This window comes from Chiloscyllium punctatum, chromosome 22, assembly GCF_047496795.1.
Source record: "Chiloscyllium punctatum isolate Juve2018m chromosome 22, sChiPun1.3, whole genome shotgun sequence".
In the NCBI taxonomy this organism is placed as follows: Eukaryota; Metazoa; Chordata; class Chondrichthyes; order Orectolobiformes; family Hemiscylliidae; genus Chiloscyllium; species Chiloscyllium punctatum.
The window spans coordinates 63,163,475-63,185,471 of NC_092760.1; the positions used below are offsets into that span (position 1 = coordinate 63,163,475).

At 43.1% G+C, this 21,997-nt stretch overlaps 1 protein-coding gene across 2 annotated transcripts in view; it reads right to left on the reverse strand.

Annotated features, from left to right (window-relative positions):
* btbd10b (BTB (POZ) domain containing 10b) overlaps window positions 1-9,621 on the reverse strand; it is a 100,241-nt gene extending 90,620 nt beyond the window's left edge. Inside the window, exon 1 of one of the 2 annotated variants that reach the window (XM_072592516.1) lies at window positions 9,494-9,621. The gene's annotated coding sequence lies outside the window, so the exon portion shown is untranslated. The remainder of the gene's footprint in view (window positions 1-9,493) is intronic. The other variant, XM_072592520.1, reaches the window with a different exon arrangement.
* Between the last annotated feature and the right edge of the window lie 12,376 nt (window positions 9,622-21,997).

The window sequence follows — 21,997 nt, forward strand, 5'->3', positions numbered from 1 at the left end:
AGCTCCAAAAGCTTATACTTCCAAATAAGCCTACTGGACTATAACCTGGTGTTAAGTGATCTTTAACTTTGTCAACCCCAGTCCAACACCGACACCTCCACATAATGTCTACTATCTTCAGAAGAGGAGTTCCAAAAGTTTCATACCACAAAAAAGAAAACCCTATCTCTGTCATAAATTGCACTTATTTTCAATCCTCGACCCCTTGATTCTCTGAGAAGAGGACTTATCCTTACATTCACTCTAAAGGCCCCTTAAGATTTTATATATTTCAACCACGTTAATTTTTGGACTTCTAAACTCCAGCAAAAAAAAAAGACATCCTGACTACCCTTTCCACATAAATCAACATACCCAGTCCAGGTATTGTTCTAGGGAACCTTCTCTGAATTGCTGCCAACACATTTACATCCTTCTTTAATTAAAGACGGATACCACGCCAGATATAGTCTCAACGTCTGATACAACGGAAGCATAATCTTCCTGAATTTTGCAAATCCCCTCAATAAACAGTAATATTTTCTCAGCTTTCCTAACAACTTGCTATACCTTCATACTAACTTTTTGCAGTTCATGCACTAGGACACTCCAAATTCATTTGCATGTCAGAGTTTTGTAATTCCTCCACCATTTACATAATGCTTTTTAAAAAATTCTTCCTGCCCATATGAACCATTTCACATTGTCTCACTGATACTCAATATGCCAGATCTTTGCTCACTTACTTAACCTATTTACAATTTTTGTTGTCTCATTGCCACTTCACAAGTTACTTTCTGACCTGTACCAAATGTAGGAACTATAATTCAGTCCCTTCACCAAAGTCATTTAAAAATATTGAGCCACCGGCACTAATCCTTGTTGTCTTGTCAACCAGAAAATGACCCATTTATGTCAACCTCCTGTCAGCTAGCTAAACTTCTGCAGTCCTTGTTTTTACCTAAACTTCTATATATGCCAATACGTTACCAACTACACCACATACATATTTTCTGCACTATCCTTTGATGTGGAACCTATCAAATGCCTTCTGCAAATTTAGTGGTACAATGCTTCCACACTTTATTCACAGCCCAGGCACTTGCTCAAAGAATCGCAAGCAGGTGTTGAAACACTTTTTTTCCCCCCACACAACCCCGTTTGCTTTGTCTGATCTTCCGTTGTGGTCACTTAACTCAGTTGATTGGATGGCAGGTTTCAGGTTTGCAATTCAGAGTGACGCTTCAATTCCCACAATGGCTGAAGCTACCATGAAGGGCCCTCATTCTTGACCTCTCCCTTTGCCTGCAGGTTAAACAATCACTAGTCAGCTATTTCTAATGACACAGCAGCCTATGGTCCCATAGGACCATATCACCTTGCCTGACTAACTTTACTAACTATAGTAGTTATAAATTAACTAATAGTAGTTTCTCAACTTCACTGGGAGATGTTAAGCCAACAGATTTGTAGTTAATCCTTTCTCCATCCCTTCCTTTTTGAATGAAGGGGTTGCATTTGATGTTTTCCAATCCATTGGCACCTTACCCAACTCAAGAAATTTGGAAAAAATAAAACTAATGGAAGAACTCACTTACTGATCATTTCTTTAAAGACTAGAATGAAGTTCTTCAGGACTCTAGGGATTTAGCAGCCCGCAGTGTCAAAATTTGCTCAGTACCACTTCCCTGATTGTAATTTAGAGTTCCCCCCCTCTCTTCCCTGCTGGGTTACAGCTATTTCTGGAATGTCACTTGTATCATCTGTAGTGAACATGGATACAAAATATCAACATAATTCATTTTCCATTTCATGTCCCTGAGTTCCCCAGACTCACTTTCATCAGGGCCAATGCTTACTGTGTGAACTGTTTTCTTTACTAAATTATCAAAACTCTACCTGATTCTATGTTTGCAGCTAGCTTTCTCTTGTATTTGACTTTTTCCTGAATTCCCACTCCATTTTTTCTAATTATATGCTTTTCTAGAAAAGTGTGATACTATCTTTAATTTCTTAGTTAACCACAGATGACTGGGCCTCCCTTGCAATGTTTCTTTCTCATTGCAATATAAATCGACTGCATATTAATCCAGAGATTTGATCATCATCTTTCAGGTTCTACTTCTTAAATTCTGTGCCCAGTTCCTCATACTGATCACATAAAACACTGTTTCTTGCTGTGCCTATATCATAGGTAACTACATGGACGACAACACTGGAACTTGCTCTGCTATCTTAAGGCCTGAATTCTCCAGCCCTGAATAGATGCCTCCAACGGTGGAACCAGTCATGCAACACAACCATCTAGACTCACACTGTGCTACAAAAAAAAGTGTCAATCTCCTTTACAATATGATCTCCTAAAACAAAAATGACATTCCATTTTGCTCCCCACAGTTAAATGGCTTCCTACCACAGTGCCATGCTCAGTTTGCTCATCTTCCCTGCAGCCCTCATTCTCATTCATATAAACTGAAAGAACTTCAAACCTATTGAATAATTGCAAAGACCAAGGCTTCAGTATTCCCGTCTTTTGGTTTCTCTCACCTGACTGATTTGCAGTCGTACCATCCTTACTCTGGTAATCAAATCAGAAGAACTTAGCCTAAAGGGTGAGAATGCCTCCTGGAATAAAATGTGCAGATAACCTTTCCCCTACCATGAGCCATGGTGTCTGTAGCTCAGCCTCCAGCTTATGAACTCTGAGCCAAAGCTGCTCAAAATGCAAACACTCAATGGAAGCATGTTTGCCCTTAACCACATTAAAATCCAGGAGCATCTAATAACCAAGTAGCTAAAGATATAGAGCCATAGAGATGTACAGCACAGAAAAAGACCCTTCGGTCCAACTCGTCCATGCCAACCAGGTATCCCAACCCAATCTAGTCCCACTTGCCAGAACCTGCCCATCTCCCTCCAAACTCTTCCTTTCATATACCCATTCAAATGCCTTTTAAATGTTGCAATTGTACCAGCTTCCATCACTTCCTCTGGAAGCCCATTCCCCACACATACCACCCTCTGCATGAACAAGTTTTATATCTTTCCCCTCTCACCCTAAACCTATGTCCTCTAGTTCTGGACTCTCCCACTCCAGGGAAAAGACCTTGTCTATTTACCTTATGCATGCCCCTCATGACTTTATAAACATCTATAAGGGCACCCCTCAGCCTTTGACGCACCAGGGAAAACATCCCCTGTCTATTCAAGCTATCCCTATAGCTCAAATCCTCCAACTCTGGCAACATTCTTGTGAATCTTTTCTGACCCCTTTCAAGTTTCACAACTTGTTAAAAATAGGGCTTCACAGTAGGCCAATACTTTGATCGACATTTGCTGTACTAGAATTTCAGTATCTGAACAATAAAACACCTTGCTGCAGTGACATAATCATTCAGAAAAATTAATTTGAGGTATTTGCAAACCAACAAGGCCATTCTATAAAAATTATTAATTTCTCAGGGTAAGCTTCTGGTAGTTTCTCCCATCCCATTTTATTTCAAACACCACCTCAGAGTCAATTGGAAGGAATCAACAATCCCCCTCTTCCAACCAGTTCCTCATAACAGATGAAATGTCACATTGGAATCTTGTGTTTTTCCACCAACAGTAAACACCTGTGTAATGCTCTGTCACTACTTTGAGCAAACTATACAGACAGCACCAAGATCACAGGCCAGCTCAATTTCATAATACTAATCTAAAACTAAGATTGTGTTTGTGTTTTATTCATTCACAGGATATGGGTGCTGCTGGCTGGGCCAACATTTACTGCCCATCCCTAATTGGCCAGAGGGCAGTTAAGAGTTAAGCTTTAAAAAGGAAACACTTCAAACTAAATTTCTCAAAAATGTATTGCAAAGTTCAAACTTTGACATGAGGAATGCCCATGTTTGTATTGATACTCAGACCCCCTTAATTTCTTGATCAATTCTCAACTCCTATGCACAAACAACGCCTACTTTCATCTCTAAACTGTTAAGAGCCTCTGCTCCAAATTGCCCCAACTACTGTGGAGATCTTAATTTGTCCAAAAACCTCCAGTCAATCATATCAATATTCAGTTTGCGATCCTCAAAAACTACATGAACTGTTGCCAGTTCAAAACTTTGCTATCCACATCTATTCCGACAAGTCCAAAAATACCCACCTAAGATTAAAGTTCTGTCCTTTTTTTTTTAAATGACTCAACCTGACTCACCCCTTCCAGGATGAAAGTTTTCTTCAATCTTGAACTCCTGTCTTCTGACATCTTTCGCCCACCTCTCATAACACTATCAGCACCTACACCTTCAGCCAAATTTCATGCAACTACAATTCCCTTTGTTCACCACCTCCCTCTTTGCATGTTCCTGATTATTTGAGATAGATAGATTACCTTTCAGTCACTTTCAATTACATCTTTAACATGCCACCAGATGCTTTCATGAATAGCAAATAGGCTGGTCAAACAAGTGGCCCCATGACTGGTGAGGGAAAGAACAGGAGAGTACACTTGTGCATGTGCACCTGAGTGCACGCGTTGGGGAGAATAAGCCAATTTGTGGGAGGAAGTGACAGAAGTGTGAGAGCAAGGGTGAGAGCACAAAAGATGAGAGAGTGGGAATGAGGCATTGAGAGAAAACGTAAACCACAGACTGAGATACAGAATAAGAGAAAGTACATGGGAGCAAGGGTAGGCAAAGTGCATGCATGTCCTGAGACTGAGTGAATGTGACTCACCCAACTTTGCCTTCCTCCTCCCCCTCATCCTCAAAAACATATCCACAATGCAGGCCGGTGAGGAAAGGCTGAAAGTTCCAACTTCCTCATTTGCATGAATTCTGGAGGCCAGCTCCAAATGTGCAGAGGTGAGTGCAAGGTCAGTGTTAGTTAAGCATGACTTAGCGCAATCCCAAATCCCTTGCCTAGTGATCATGACTTAGAGTTGAATCTGATTCCTTCTAGCTCTGCTTTTTAATCAAGGTGCAACAAAAAAAAGGTTGCATTAATTAGCTCTGAAGCCTCGCACTTTTTGATGGCCAATTTTATTAATGACTCATTTACTTAAGTCAATTTAGTGAGTTGGAATTTTATTTTTGAAATTCACATCTTTTGCCAAACTTCATCTTTCTGAAGTCTATCACCAGCTCCATAAGTGAGAGAAGATTGAAATATGGAACATCACGCAGAAAAGTTGGACAATGTTGCTCAGGAACACCAAGGTTCTCTTTTCATTAAACATGCCAGAATAATGCAAGAATTAGCTGTTTCTGAATGGAAAGAATTACAACATATTTCACAAGGAACATACAAGGACAAAATAGAGGCACAATATGCGCTTTTGCATCATTCATGGATTAAAAGAATACATATGGCTGCTTCAGTTTCTGAAGTTCCTTCACTGATGGCATGTGGGCACTGTTGGCTTGGATATTATTTATTGCCAATCCTTTGCTGCCCTTGAGAAGGTGGTAGCGAGAAGTTTCTTGAACTGCAGTCCATTTTTGAGGGTCCTCTGAATGCAGAGGCATTCCATATCAGGATGGTGAGTAGCTTGAAAGGAAACTTGTAGGTGGTGTTCCCACCTGCTCCCTTCATTATTCTGCACACCTCAAATGAACCAAACTGCTCCCCCACCGCCCCCACCCACTTACCTACCTCCATCCACCCACCATCCTTCTCTGCTCCAAGGAGAACAACCACAGCCTATCTAGTCCCTCCCAGGTGAAATATTCCAGCCAAAGCAATAACCTCATTAACCCCTTCCACAATCAAATCCTCCCTACAGGATGCCAACCGAAACTGCATACATTGCTCCAGCTGTGGCCAAACTAAAGTCTTTTATGGCTCATCATCTCTCACTTTTCAAGCTTAAATTCTGTTTGCTATTGTTCTGATGAGCCCAGCTATGCTGCTTTGTAGTCTAAGGTCTCCTTCCTATTCACCACACCAGCAATTTTGTCATCTCAAACTGACTGATGAAACCTCTCATTCATTTCTAAATCGTTAATGAAGACCTGAAACAGCAAGGATACCAGCTCCAAACCCTGCAGAATAGCTCTGGATACAGACTTCCAACCAGCACTCTGCCTCCTTCATTCCCCCTCTGATACAAAGGGGGAATGTGCAGTTCACATTCAAATACAGCAAGAACTGGACGATCAAATTTGGGTTGACAAATGACAAGTAACATTCACCAAAGATGATCTCCAACAAGACCCCATTGCCACTTGATGTTCAATAACATAACACTCACTGAACCTCTCCCCCTATTAATATTGTGTGTCTGTGTGTGAGCACGCATTTCCCCCTTTTACCAGAAACTCAACTGGACAACTCAAATACTGTGACTACAAGAGCAGTTCACATGTTAGGAATCCTGCAGGAAGTAGCTCACCTCCATTGTCCTGCCAGCATAAACAATCAACAATGCAAAGGATAAATCAGAAGCATGATGGAATACTCTCTTGTCTGACTAAGTACAGTACGAACAACACAAGCTTCAAATAATCCAGACCAAAGCAGCCCCTTGACTAGCATCACACCCATAAGCATCCACTCCCTGCATCAATTGTATTTAATATTAGTACTGCATACCATCCAGAAGATGCACTTCAGAAATTCACCAGGCTCCTCAGACAGCACCTTCCAAATCCATGAAGCCCTACTATCAAGGACAAGTGCATCAGATACATGGAAACACCAAAGCCATTCACCATCCTAACTTTTTTCAAATTCATACAGCGCAGAAATGGCCACTCAGCCCAGAGTTTACACTGATACGACTACTACTAAAGATGCACGAATCACAATTTCTTGCACTTTTTCCATATCCTTGAATGTTGTAATAGTTGAAGAGTTCATCCAATGATTAAAAAGTTTCCAGCCTCCACTACTTCCCAGGCAGTGCGTGGCAAATTCCCCTGCCCGCTGAATGAAAAAATATTTTTCCCCCAAATCCACTCAGTTGCCTGCCCTAAAACTATGCCCTCTTGGGTTGACACCTCAAGCAAGGGCAACAGCTGCTCCATTCACCCTGTCCACATCCCTCAATCTTATACGTCTCAATCATATCCCCGCTTCGCCTTCTTTGCTCTATAGAAAGTAATCCACACTGATTTCATTTCTTCTTATACTCAATTGCTCCATCCCAGGCAACATCCTGGTGAACCTCCTCGGTATCCCCTCTAGTTCTATCACATCCTTCTTGAAGTGAGGTAAACAGATCTGCACACAGTACTCTACCTAACCAACATTCTGTATAAGTCCAATATTTCCTGCTTGCTCATATATTCTATGTCACAACGGATGAAAGCAAATGCCCCATTTGCTTGGACTAATCTATACACATACTCTGCTACCTTCAGGGATCTGTGAATAATTTGATCAGATGAGCCAATAGGCCAAGGAATTGCAGATGGAGTTTCATTTAGCTAAATTTGAGGTGCTGCATTTTGGAAAAGACAAATCAGGGCATGAATTATACACTTAATAGCAAGGTCCTGGGGAGTGTTGCAACACAAAGAGACTTTGGAGTGCAGGTTCATAGTTCCTTGAAAGCAGAGTCACAGGTAGGTATGACAGCGAAGAACGCATTTGGTATGCTTTCATGCATTGGTCAGTACATCAAGTGTGGGAGTTGGGAGGTCATGTTGCGGCTACACAGGACATTCGTTAGGCCACTTTTGGAATAGTGTAATTCTGGTCCCTCTCATATCAGAAGGATGTTGTGAAACTAGATAGAGTTCAGAAAAGATTTACAAGGGTGTTGCCAGGGTTGGAAGGTTTGAGGCTGGAGGTGTGGTGGAAGCTGGTACAATTACAACATTTAAAAGGCATTTGGATGGGTATATGACTAGGAAGGGTTTAGACGGATATGGACCAAGTGTTGGCAAATGGGACTAAATTAGGTTCGCATATCTGGTCAGCATGGACAAGTTGGACCGAAGGGTCTGGTTCTATGCTGTACAACTCTAAATAGTCTCATGGATCTGATATAGTTATGAAAGACCAAAAACGCAATCAAATTCATAAGACAGGATTTCCCTCTCACAAAGCCATGCTGACTATCCTTAATCAGTTCTCGCCTTTCCAAATACATGTAAACCCTCTCCTTCAGGATTCCCTCCAACAACTTGCCCAGAACTGATGTCAGACTCACTAGCCTTTTTTCTCTGTCTTTTCCTTATCACCTTTCAGCAGCTTGGGAAACATCTCAACTAGGTCTGTGGGTTTATTCAATTTTAAGTCTGCTTAAAGATTTTCCTTCTCAATTGTGATTTGTTCAAGCATATCTCAAACCTCTTGCCCAAGTTCTATGGATAGTATATGACCTGAGAGGCATAATTCAGCTCTATCATTCAGATGTAAAGTATGATTCAAAATTCCATGGTTGTGATGATGTTGGACTGGGGTGAACAAAGTCAGAAGTCACATGATATCACATTGTAGTCCAACAGGTTTATTTGAAATCACAAACTTTCGGAGTACTGTTTCTTCACTTAACGAAACGGCAGCACTCCAAATGCCTGTGATTTCAAATAAAGCTGTTGTACCATAAATTCAAAAGTCTCACAATACCAGGTTAAGACTCAACTACATCTTCCAGTTATATCCGCAGCTTGTCACTAAGGTCCACAATGGGTCCACTCTTTCCCAGAAATATATATTATGTATTTACTTTAGATTAACTAGTGCTTTCTCATACTCCCTGATCACTTCCATAACTTCTTTTAAGTAACTCTCCACACTGCCTACATACCCCTAGGGCTTCTGACATTTCAGCCTTAGAGATTTAGGCAACTTACAGAAGATTCAGAAGGGAATAGGAATGTTAGACACAGAAGCAAAATAGACCAGACAGTCCCTTGAGCACTGTTATTCAATGCGATCAAGACTAATCCTCCACTTGAACTCCACTTATCTCAATTCTTTGAAAGAGCACCCGTCTGTCCAGCTCAACTTCCAACACATTCAACGTTAGAGTAGGGTACAGTATTCGAAATATTCGCAGCCATTTGCGTGAAGAAAAATCTGCCTCATCTCAATCCTAAATGGTTTGCCCCCCCACTCCCCCAACCAACCCTATCCAGAAACTGTACCTTCATGTTCTAGACCTTCAGCCCAGAGACAACACAGCCGTCAGAGTAAAACCTACAGATAACTGGACAAACATCCGAAACGGAAACACTTGCAAGGTTGTGGGGAAAGAGAAGAATCGGACGAACAGCCCATTTGAGAAGCCAGCACGGGTACCAATGGGCCGAATGGACTCTTCCCGTACTTATTCACTCTCATTCTGAGGTTCGCTCTTTCCATGATGACGAGCCAGAGTCGCCCGACCGCTGCAGCCATTGGATCTGACCGTCGCCAAACCTCTCCCAACGACCTGGCCCCTGGAGCAACCGACCGCGGCCGGAGACAGACAACCCACCCACTGGCTTATTGAAAGGGGAAGCTGAAGCCGGGGAACGGCGATTCTTCTTCACCCCCCCATTTTGGACGACAAAGGGCCCCGACAGCCAAGACTTACCGGCCCCGCTCCGACTCTCGGACTAACTCCCACCGCAGGCCCCGATAGACCAGCACAGGCCCCAAGCTCACAAACTCTCGCGAGAGTCCCGCGGCCGCGCTAACGCGCCTGCGCATTACCGTCACCGCCGCCCCAACCCCTCAGAACTGCGCCTGCGCGTGTAGTGGAGCGAGCGCCAACGGTAGGAGGTTTGCGTCTGGAGCTCCCTGGATTGTTAGTGAGAAGGAGGCTGTTGATTGATTTAATTTATTGTTGTCACATGTACCGAGAAACAGTGAAAAGTATTGTTCTGCATGCAATGCAGGCAAATCATTACCATACAAAGAACATCAGTGTAGTAGAACAGAGTGCAGAGATAAAGCTGCTGAGAAGGTGTTTGGCCCATTGTTTCTGCACTGGCTTGTCCAATGACCGTTAATACCTTGTACCAATTTCCTTCTTTTACCCCATACCCTTGCACCCTATTTCCATTCAAATAATCACCCAAAGTCCTCTTGAATGCCTCAGTTGAACCTGTCTCCTTCACAGTTCCAAGTGGTGCATTTCATTCCATAACTACTTGTTGAGTGAAATGTTTTTCCTCATTTCACCACATACCTTTCAGTCTGAGCCCTCGTACGAGTGGGAACAATGTCGGTGGTCGCAATCAAGGACCATAGTGAGTGAAACAATGAGGGAAAGAGGAGAAGGTTACATTGCAACCAAGGGAAGGCCAAGGTCTCCATGAGGGGGAGGATAGTGAAGAAGATAAACAATGGAAGATTTCTCATACTAATTCTGTACAGAACTTCTGTAATTCTGCACAGTTGGTTCTACCCACTGTGATAATAGACTCGACTGTCACACTCATTCTATCCTCCCCACTTCACCCATTCTATCCACCGCCCTTCACTGATAAGGTGTAACATTGACATTTTGTCAGCAGCAAACTGTGTGTTTGTCTCTTAAGTTGGTCCTTGCCCAACTTTAACAGGAATCTCATCAGGAGACCTTATATCAGATTAATGGCCTGTAGTTAACGATTGCCTTGGCTCTACATATTCCTTCTCTAGGCACTCTGTCCACTGTCAGAGTCCCTCGATGTATTCCCAAACCCAAACATGAATTCTTTACCCTTGTTCGCAAATCCATCCTTCTTCCTGGCAACTGTCACAATCTTGGTATTACTTTTGACCCTGAGTTGAGGTGAATATTACCTCAGGGATAAATAATTTCAAGATCTTAACCTTTTTTTTCAATCTTTCTTGCCAGTCATGTGTTAAAATTCATGGCTTTACATAGCTAAAATTAGAAGTAAATATCTGAGAATGAATTCTCCCATTACTTCTCACTGAATAATTGTAAAAATGCCAGGAGAATGACAGAATTCACTCGCAAAGTTTGCTTCAGACTGTTTTATTTAATATTTATGAGCATTTTGTCTTCAAAATTGCATTAAGACAATCTCTATATTGTGAATGAACATGAACAAGTTTTATTTAACATAACTGTTCACATGCCATGGTAAGGGAGAACACCTTTTTGCAACTTTAGAGATTCAGGCTCCCATTCTGTCTTCATCCATCATCAAAAATACATCACTCAAATTAGTCACAATCAATAGCTATTCTTAAGAGTATTTTTAACCCTTTACTCTCAAGCAATTTCTATCCATTATGATTACACTCAGACACTTAATCTAAGAAACAGGAGACTTTTCAACCTCCTGTCAAACAAGAAGCTTTTTAATACTTAAAACTGTTCATCCATTAAATTAGATCACGTCTGATCTGTATCTTACCTCCATTTTCTCACCTTGGTTCCCAATCCCTAATAACTCGGCGAAAAACATATCAGTCTTGGTTTTGAAATATTCAGAAGACATTAAGCCTCAACAGGTTTTGGATGGACAGGTATCTTGATTTTGTGTGAAAACATGCTACTTGACATTACCTGTGAATAAATTCACTTTAAGATTGTGTTCCCTGGTTTAAACAGAGGAAACTGTTCCTCTCAGACCTAAGCTCTGCAGTCTTGCCACGTCTAGTCATGGCTAGTTTTGTCTAAATATTTTCAGTCAATTCCATTCACATGGGATCAAGAAATGGTTGGAGGCACGAGATACAGCAAAGATCATGGACTCTGAGAACATTCTCGCAATCGTATTGAAAAATGTGCTCCAGAATTTGCCACAACCCCAGCAAAGCTGTTCCAGGAAAGCTATAACACTGGCCTCTTCCTGACAATATGAACAATGCCTATGTGTGTCCTGTATACAAAAAGCAGGACAAATTCAATCCAGTCTATTGCCACCTCATCAGCCTGTAATAGTTCAAAGCTAAAGTGATGGAAGGTACATAAACAAGCAGCATTGCTCATTAGTAGCCTGTTCACTGCTGCACAGTTTGCATTCTGGCAGTGCCACTCATTTCCTGACCTCATTACCACCTGAATCAGGATCTCTTCTGTTCAGATGGTTAGAACATAGAACAATACCGCGCAGAACAGGCCCTTTGGCCCTCGTTGGTGCACCGACCTGTGAACTATTCTCAGCTCATCCCCCTACACTATCCCATCATCGTCCATGTGCTTATCCAAGGATTGTTTAAATCTCCCTAATGTGGCTGAGTTGACTACATTGGCAGGTAGGGCATTGCATGCCCTTACCACTCTCTGAGTAAAGAACCTGCCTCTGACATCTGTCTTAAATCTATTACCCCTTAATTTGTAGTTATGTGCCCTCGTATACGCTGACATCATCATCCTAGGAAAAAGACTTTCACTGTTTACCCTATCTAATCCTCTGGTCATCTTATATGTCTCTATCAAATCCTCTCTTAGCCTTCTTCTTTCCAATGGGAACAGGCCCAAGTCTCTCAGCCTTACCTCATAAGAACTTCCCTCCAGACCAGGCAACATCCTGGTAGATCTCCTCTGCACCTTTTCCAATGCTTCCACATCCTTCCCAAAATATGGTGACTAGAACTGAACACAGTATTCCAAGTGTGGCCGCATTAGCGTTTTGTACAGTTGCAGCATGATATTGCAGCTCTGGAACTCAATTCCTCTACCAATGAAGCCTAACACACCGGAAGCCTTCTTAACAGCACTATCAACCTGGGTGGCAACTTCCAGGGATCTATGTACATGGACTCCAAGATCCCGCTGCACATCCACACTACCAAGAATCTTTCCATTGGCCTAGTACTCTGCCTTCCTGTTATTCTTCCTAAAGTGCATTGCCTCACATTTAGCTGCATTGAACTCCATTTGCCACCTCTCAGTCCAATTCTGCATCCAAGTCCCCCGCAACGTGTAACATTCTTCCACACTGTCCACTACTCCACCAACTTTAGTGTCAACTGCAAATTTACTAATCCATCCACCTATACCTGCGTCTAAGTCATTTATAAAATGGCAAACAACAGTGGTCCCAAAACAGATCCTTGTGGCACACCACTAGCAACCGGTCTCCAGGCTGAATGTTTTCCATCAACCTGAGCAGGGACTAAGCAAGGTAGCTGGAGCAGTTGAGTGGGCCTTCTCTGCAGAAAAGGGTATCCAAATCAAAAGGAGGCCTCATTGAGAGAAGATGAGATAGACAAATGAGTTCCTCAATCAGAAGTAAATAAATGCTGCAATTCAATGCAAATACTCTGCCTTCCTTGTTTAACCTTAATTTCACTTCATGTTTAGAATGGCCTGATGCCAGTGGAATAAAAAGTCTCTGCTGCTTGATCTTTGGGCATGGAGAATTTTAAAATCTCATGTTACATTTCTGACATATTTGACAAGATTCCAAACACAGTTATCAAGTCATGACGGATTAGGTTGAAAGTTGCCTGGTTGTGACAAAGGCGGATGGTGGAGGAGTTGAGATTGGCAATGACCATAAGGATGGCTGAAGCTGCTGCAGTACCATTGGAGCTCAGGCACCAGCAGATGAAATAGGACTTTTAGGCCAAAACCAGGTAGAGGTTCCACAAACTTACTCCCTTGACAATACAGAGGATTGAAGCAGTAATCCTAGTTGGACATGCTATTTGCTGATGAGTAGGAAGCAAAAGAGATTTGAGGGAAAACATATGGTCATCCAGTGATTAGAGACTGGATTAAGGATGCACAACTGTTCATGGTGTTCGATATGAGTGAGAAGGCAACATTTGTGATGGTGATCTATGTGAGAAAGCCTTTGGGAAATACTAGGAAAATGTTCAAAGATGTCTGCAGTAGATCTTTGAGGCACTGACAAAAGGTTTTTGCATCAGCAGTAGCCTGATTCAGAAACAACGGAGGTATTGTGAGTACAAGGAGAGGACTTGTTCTCTGTATATCTGAAGCTGATGATGTTGTTCAACAACATTATGCTCCTCAATCCATTTTTCAAATCAACCAGGGACAAGCAGCTGAAGGACCATCAAGCAGAATCAGTGAGGAATGGGATTATGAAAGGGAAATCATGTTTAACAGATCTTCTGACATTGTTTGAGGATGTGATTGGTGAAATAGACAATGAAGAACCAGCAACGTGGATTTGGATTGAAAGAGGCTTTTAGTAAAGTCCCCCTTAAGAGGCTAGTGGACAAAATTAACATTTAAGTGTTTGGGAGTAATATACTGGCATGAATTAAGGATTGGTTGACTGACCAGAAAGAGAGAACAGAAATAAATATATCTTTTAGCAGATGGCAGGCAGTGATTAATAGTGTACTGCAGGGATCTGAACTTGGGCCCCAGCTATTCACGATATAGATAAACAATTTGGATGAGGGAACCAAATATAATATTTTCATGTTTGCTGATAATATAAAACTAGGTAGGATTTAAAATACATCCACCGAGGTTTACATCCTATCACCAAGTCACCCTTTATTTACACGTATTTATGTCCTTGACACTGATCCAGCTCCATCAGAGCCAGCTCTCAGACTGAACAAGATGTCTGATACTACTTATCTGTCAGGCAGAACTCCTGATTAGACCAAATTAACAGGCTCAATCAGGGAACTCATATTTTGTGAGGTCAACCTGGCTAACCATGTTGCAATCATGATAGGGTTGTGAGCTGCATGAAGAATGCAAGTATGTTTCAGGACGATTTGACATGTTGAATATGTGGGCAAACACATACAGATTCAGTATAAAGTGGATCTGGATGAGCACGCAAAGTTGTAGGGCATTGTAGGCTAATGGCCAAGTGCAGGTAAGTGGGATTAGTGTAGTTCAAGTTTGTTGGTCAACATAGACATGTTGAGCTGAAGGGCCTGTGTCTATGCTGTATGAATGTATGACTTTGTTGTGACAAATGGAAAGGCAGAGTATTTTTTAAATGCTGGTGATAGGAAATATAATGTGTAAAGTGATCTAGGGTCCTTATGCACCAGTCAATGAAAGGAAACAGGTAGGTAAAGCACACATTTTGGAAGCAAATGGTAGTTTGGCCTTCTTTGCGAGAGGATTTGAAGTAAGACAGGGCTTACTTTGGTGCAGTTGAACAGACCCTGGTAAGAACACACCTGGGTCACCCTACCTAAGAGAGGATATCCTTGCCATAGTGGCAGTGTAGCAAAGGTTCACCAGGCTGGTACTGCAGTTGGTAGGACTGTCGGTTCAGCTGGACCTATACGCTCGAGAGTTTAGAAGAATGAGAGGAGGCCTGATTGAAAAGAATAAAATTCTAACAGGGCTAGACAGACTAGGTGCTGAAAGGATGTATCCCCTGATTGGGGAGTTTTGAACCGGGGTAACAGTCTCATGATATGGAGTATACCATTCAGATCTGATATGGGGAAACATTTCTTCAGTCCGTGGATAGTTAATCTGTGAAATTCACTACCATACAAGGTTTGAAGGCTGGGTCACTGTGTGTATTTAAGAAAGAGATTGATAATTTTTTAGACATTAAAGGCAACAAGGGGCATGGAGAGAAGGCTGGAACATAGTTTTTAAATTCACTAATGGGAAGTGGGCATCGGCTGCTAGACCTGAAATGTTTGCCTGTCCCTAGCTCCCTTGAGAAAGTTGTCATGAGCTGTCTTTAAACTACTGATATCTGTATGTTGTTGATAAATCCACAATGCTATGACAGTGAAGGGGTGACAATGTATTTATATCCAAGTCAAGACGTCGAGTGGCTTGACAGGGAATTGACCTTCTAGAATGAAGTGATCATGGATTTGGAATGTGGTGTCGAAGGAACTTTGGTGAATTTCTACACTGCATCTTGTAGATAGTAGACACTGCAGCTAATGGTGATGAGTGGCTAAATGTTTGTGGATATGGTGCCAATCAAGCGGACTGCTTTGCGATAGATGGTGTCAAGCTTCTTGAGTGTCACTACAACTGATTCATCCAGTCAAGTTTGAACTTGAGCCTTGTCGATGTTGGATAGACTTTGGAGAGTGAGTCACTCATTACAGTTTCCTAGCCTCTGACCTGCTGTTGTTGTTACTGTGTTTATGTGGTGAGGAGAAATTGAGGACTGCAGCATTGGTCTCTGTGAAGGCCCCAGAGCTCTTCTCCGTGGAGCAGAGCCTGGTTTCGGAGTTTGTGAAACTCAGAGAGAAGATCGATTCAGTGATGGAGGAGACCTGCACCAAGCTGGAACTAATCTCGGCCATGCTGCAGAAGCATGACCAGGAGTTCCAGCGTCTCGGGCAGTGCCTGGTGGAGGTGGAGCAGAGGACCACGGCTTCTGAAACCGCAGTAGAATCCTTGGCAGGTCAGGTCCAGGCCCTGGACGGCAGGTACAGGCCTTAGTAGATCAGGTTGATGACCTGAAAATTGACTGCAGATGCTGGAAACCAGATTCTGGATTAGTGGTGCTGGAAGAGCACAGCAGTTCAGGCAGGATCCAAGTAGCGGGCGGCATGGAATCCTTGCAAGAGGATTCGCCTTGAAGAAGTTTTCCTCCTCTCTCTACAAGAATCTCAGGGAGTCCCTCTCCCACTGCAACTCCCAGGTCATTTCTTCTGCCCTGAAGTTCTTCAGTAACTGTCTCCATGACTTGTCCGGACTTGGCCTACCTGCCTATCTTCTTTTCCACCTATCCACTCCAGCCTCTCCTCCTTGACCTATCACCTTCATCCCCTCCCCCACTCACCCATTGTACTCTATGCTACTTTCTCCCCACCCCAACCCTCCTCTAGCTTATCTCTCCACGCTTCAGGCTCACTGCCTTTATTCCTGATGAAGGGCTTTTGCCCGAAACGTCGATTTGGAAGCTACTTGGATGCTGCCTGAACTGCTGTGTTCTTCCAGCACCACTAATCCAGGACCTAAAAACCGAGGCTGTCGGAAGAACATCCACTTAATCAGGCTGCCGGAAAGGGAAGAAGAAGGCCAGCTAGTAAGCTTCTTGGAGCAATCGCTCCCACAGTGTTTGAAGCTGGAAGTCAGGGTGGGCCACGTGTGAGTCGAGCGGGCCCACTGAGTCACAGTACACAGGCCTAGATCAGTCCAGTGACCCCACCTGTCCTATTGCAACTCCAGCACTCTAGAGTTAAGCAAATGGTGTTAGAAGCTTCTCGAGCAGTGGGGAAGGATCCACAGACTCTGATATACAAAGGATCAATAATTATGTTTTTCCAAGACATGTGGCCGTGATCCACAAGAGGAAGGCATTTGATGAGGTAAAACGGAGCCTGAGGGACTTGGATATTCAGTACACTATAAGATATCTGGGTCCGTGTTTAGTTTTGACTCACTGGAAAAAGCAAAGGACTTCCTGGACACCTGAAAATAAACTGGCTGTTTCAAATAATATGGACAATAGTGTTCACTTCGTTTTCTCTGCAGCTTGCCTCATTTAACTGGTCTTGTTTTTTAATATGTGGAGGTCCCTTTTTTTCTCTTTCTCTCTTATCCCTTCTTTCTCCCGTCCCATTATCCTTTTTTTTCTATTATTCCCTTTTCGTTTCTCTCGGGATGGTGGGGGCCGGGGGGGGGGGGGGCGGGGGCGGAGGACGGTTTGTTTTTTTACTAGGATTGCCTAGCGTCAAAGTATCAATGGGATGGGTTGAGTGCCCACTTTTAATTTTCTTGTTGTAAGATGAGTGTAAGTTTTTAAACTTTATTTTGCCTGGGTTGGGGCGTGGCTTCAGCTGGAAGGAGCCACGGAGGGGTTAGTGGGTAGTATGAGCGCCCCCTGTGGGCAAGGGGGAAAGTCTCTTCTTATTTGTGTTATATGTCAGTTCATTGTAGAAGTAATTGTTAGAAGTGTTGATTTGGTAGATTTTGTAGTTGTATTTTCAAGTTTATATGAACTGTTTACAGCTTTCACTTGGCATGCTCTGAGTGGGGTTCTTCTTCCCGGAGGATCATGGTCTATTTCGGACGGCTACGACTAACCCTTCATTTAAATAGTGCACCTGGAATGTTAAAGGGAGTCATTCACTGATTAAGACAATAAAGATCCTTTCAAACCTTAGAAAAAAAAGGGTCAATGTAGCCTTGCTGCAAGAAACACATCTAACTGGTAAGGAGTACTTAAAGTTACAGTAGGGAGGGTTCAGTCAGGCATTTTTCTCATTCTTTAACTTGAAAAATAGAGGAGTTGCTATACTCATCCAGAACAACCTCCCATTTCAGCTGTGAGACTAAAATAAGAATGAATATGTGTGGTTTAATACATGGAGAGGAGTATGGGATTTTGAATGTATATTGTCCCCCAGAACACCCTCTCAAATATTTTAACGATGCGCTCTCCAGGTTGATGGCTTTTGGGGCACGTCATACAATTATGGGGAAGACTTTAATTGGCTTTTGGACCCCAAGGTAGACATGATACCTAGGGGTCTTGCGGGTGTATCCCCGCAGTCCAAGCAGCTGGTGGACCTGAAGAGAGAGCTGGGGTTGGTGGATGTGTGAAAATGTCTTCACCCCGCGGGTAGGGACTTTATCTTTTTCTCTAACCCATATAAGTGCTACACTAGGATTGACATGTTTTTTGCCTCATTAACCTTGTTGAATTCGGTGCTGTCCTGCAGAATTGGGAACATAGCCATTTCTGATCATGCGGCAGCATACATGGAGGTTAAGGCCTGTGATGATGGGACAGGCTCGTGGCATTAGTGCATGGATCATTTGCTCCTGAAGAATAGCAAGTTTTCTGAGTATTTTTCGCAGGAGTTGAAAATTTTGGGGGGCATTAATTTGGGTATGGCCAGTAATCCGTCAGTGCTCTGGAAGACTGCCAAGGCCTATGCAAGGGGTTTGATTATTTCTTACTCGGCAACCCAGAAGGTGGCAGAGGGGAGAGCAGCAGTGTATGCTTGAGGCCCACCTGAAGGCAGCCGAGATGGCATACTTTGACAGACCGTATGTAACCAAATTGCAGCGGATTACAGCCCACAGGGCTGCTCTGAATGCTGCACTCACCCAGTCAGCAAAGAGGGAGATTTCCTTTGTGAAACAGAGGCTATTTGACTTTGGTGATAAACCAGGGAGATATCTGGTGTACCTGGCCAGAAAGAAGAGTGCCCTCAAATCTATCACATCCATTAGAGTGTGTGCTGGTACTCTCACTTGCGATTCCAAAAAGATTAACGCAGCATTCAGGAAGTTCTACTCTGAGTTGTACCGGTCAGAGGGCATTGAGGAAAGATTGGTGAAGATGGAGTCTTTTCTTAAGATCTTGGACCTCCTTGTAACTTTAGAGCAGGCGTCTCTTTTGAATGCCCCTCTGACAATTCAAGAGGTACAGGTAATGGTGAGGCAGCTCCAGAGAGGTAAAGCACCTGGCCCAGATGGATTTCAGAGGGAGTTTTATAAGGAGTTTATAAACATGCTGGCCAGGTCAATGTTGGAAATGTACAATTATTCATACGTCAGGACTGCCTCCCATCCTCTCTGAGAGAAGCAAATATTTCTCTGATTCTCAAGAGAGGGAAAGCCCCAGAGGATTGTACTTTGTACAGGTCCATATCGTTGTGAAACATGGATTTTAAAATTTTGTCGAAAATGCTGGCGCTGAGATTGGAGAAGGTCTTGCCCTCCATCATAAGGGAGGACCAGACAGGTTTTATTCAGGGTCGCAGATCTTCTAATAGTATTAGAAAAATATTAAATATAGTTCAGGTATGCCAGTAAGGGTGATTCTGGGCTTGATGGTCTCCCTGGATGCAAAGGAAGCATTTGACCAGGTGGAGTGGCCATACCTCTTTTATGTCCTGGAACGGTTTGGTCTTGGAGGGGTCTTTGCCAGGTGGGTGGCAGTGTTATATAGTGACCATAAAGCAGTGGTTCTTACTAGTAGTATAAGATCTGACAATTTTATTATTGGTAGAGGCAGCCAACAAGGGTGCTCCCTTTCACCATTGCTATTTACATTGGTGATTGAGACGTTAGCAGAGGCCATTCGGAGGGATCCTAATATAGTTACCCTGGAGGTAGGATCAGGAGAGCATAAGATCACCCTTGATGCAGATGACATTTTTATTTTTCTAGCTAACCCAATGATATATGTGCCGCGTTTAATCTCAGTGATTAATCTATTTGATTCTTTCTTGGTGTATAAAATCAATTTTATGAAGTCAGAGGACAAGCATGTGGTGGGTCTTATTGCAGCACCTGATTTTGGAGATGGAATCTGATTTCCTTTCAGGTGGCCACAGGGATTTCTGTATTTAGGCATTTTTATCACCCTGGCCTTCGATCAGTTATATGAAACTAACTTTGTACAGTTATCCTGGTTGTGTAGAATTGCTTTGGTCAAAATGAATGTTCTTCCTTGTTTATTATATCCCATGCAAATGTTCCCTTTGATGCTGTCTAAGCAAGCACCGGAGGCTTAACAGTTACCTTGCTTCTTTTATTTGGCATCATAGACAGCCCCTTATTAAGCCCAAATTGCAGCTTCCACAGGGATTTGGGGAGGTGTGTGAATTTTCCAGATTCTCAGTAATATCATTTAAGTTCCCTATTATCCAATGTGGCTGATTGGCCTTGCCCGGACCCACGGTCAATTTGTCTGGACATCGAGGCCTCCCATACAAAATGCCCCAAATGTGGACAAGATGAGGACTGTTATGGACCATTGCAGGAATCCAATTGTCCTTAACACGATTAAAACATGGGAATGATGCGACAAAATGAGGGTAATTTACAAAAAACTTCCCCTTTTACTCCCACAGTAGGCATGTTAGGATTCTGGCCGGGGTCAATGGATTCTGGATTTATGCTCTCGGAGTCTAGATGAAGATCTGGACCCTGGCGGAGTCTACTGGTTCCATAATCGGTCTGGTCCTTTAAGACTTCACTCTTTATTTCTTCATACAGCCAGGCACAAATCATCCAGAAGTGACAAAGAAGAGTGATGAGGGCAGAGCAGTAGATGTGATCTATATGGACTTCAGTAAGGCGTTCAACAAGGTTCCCCGTGGGAGACTGATTAACAAGGTTAGATCTCACGGAATACAGGGTGAACTAGCCGTTTTGATACAGAACTGGTTCAAATGTAGAAGACAGAGGGGGGTGGTGGAGGGTTGTTTTTCAGACTGGAGGCCTGTGACCAGTGGAGTGCCACAAGGATCGGTGCTGGGTCCTCTACTTTTTGTCATTTACATAAATGATTTAGATGCAAGCATAAGAAGAACAGTTAGTAAGTTTGCAGATGACACCAAAATTGGAGGTGTAGTGGACAGCGAAGAGGGTTACCTCAGATTACAACAGGATCTTGACCAGATGGGCCAATGGGCTGAGAAGTGGCAGATGGAGTTTAATTCAGATAAATGCGAGGTGCTGCATTTTGGGAAAACAAATCTTAGCAGGACTTATACACTTAATGGTAAGGTCGTAGGGAGTGTTGCTGAACAAAGAGACCTTGGAGTGCAGGTTCATAGCTCCTTGAAAGTGGAGTCGCTGGGCGATAGGATAGTGAAAAAGGTGTTTGGTATGCTTTCCTTTATTGGTCAGAGTATTGAGTACAGGAGTTGGGAGGTCATGTTGCGGCTGTACAGAACATTGGTTAGGCCACTGTTGGAATATTGCATGCATTTCTGGTCTCCTTCCTATCGGAAAGATGGAGTGAGACTTGAAAGGGTTCAGAAAAGATTTACAAGGATGTTGCCAGGGTTGGAGGATTTGAGCTGTAGGGACAGGCTGAACAGGCTGAGGCTGTTTTCCCTGGAGCGTCGGAGGCTGAGGTCTACAAAATTATGAGGGGCATGGATAGGATAAATAGACAAAGTCTTTTCCCTGGGGTTCGGGAATCCAGAAATGGAGGGCATAGGTTTAGGGTGAGAGAGAAAAGACATAAAAGAGACCTAAGGGGCAACTTTTTCACGCAGAGGCTGGTACGTGTATGGAATGAGCTGCTAGAGTAAGTGGTGGAGACTGGTACAATTGCAACATTTAAGAGGCATTTGGATGGGTATATGAATAGGAAGGGTTTGGAGGGATATGGGCCAGGTGCTGGCAGGTGGGACTAGATTGTGTTGGGTTATCTGGTCGGCATGGACAGCTTGGACCGAAAGGTCTGTTTCCATGCTGTATATCTCTACGACTCTCGGTACAGGCTATGATTGC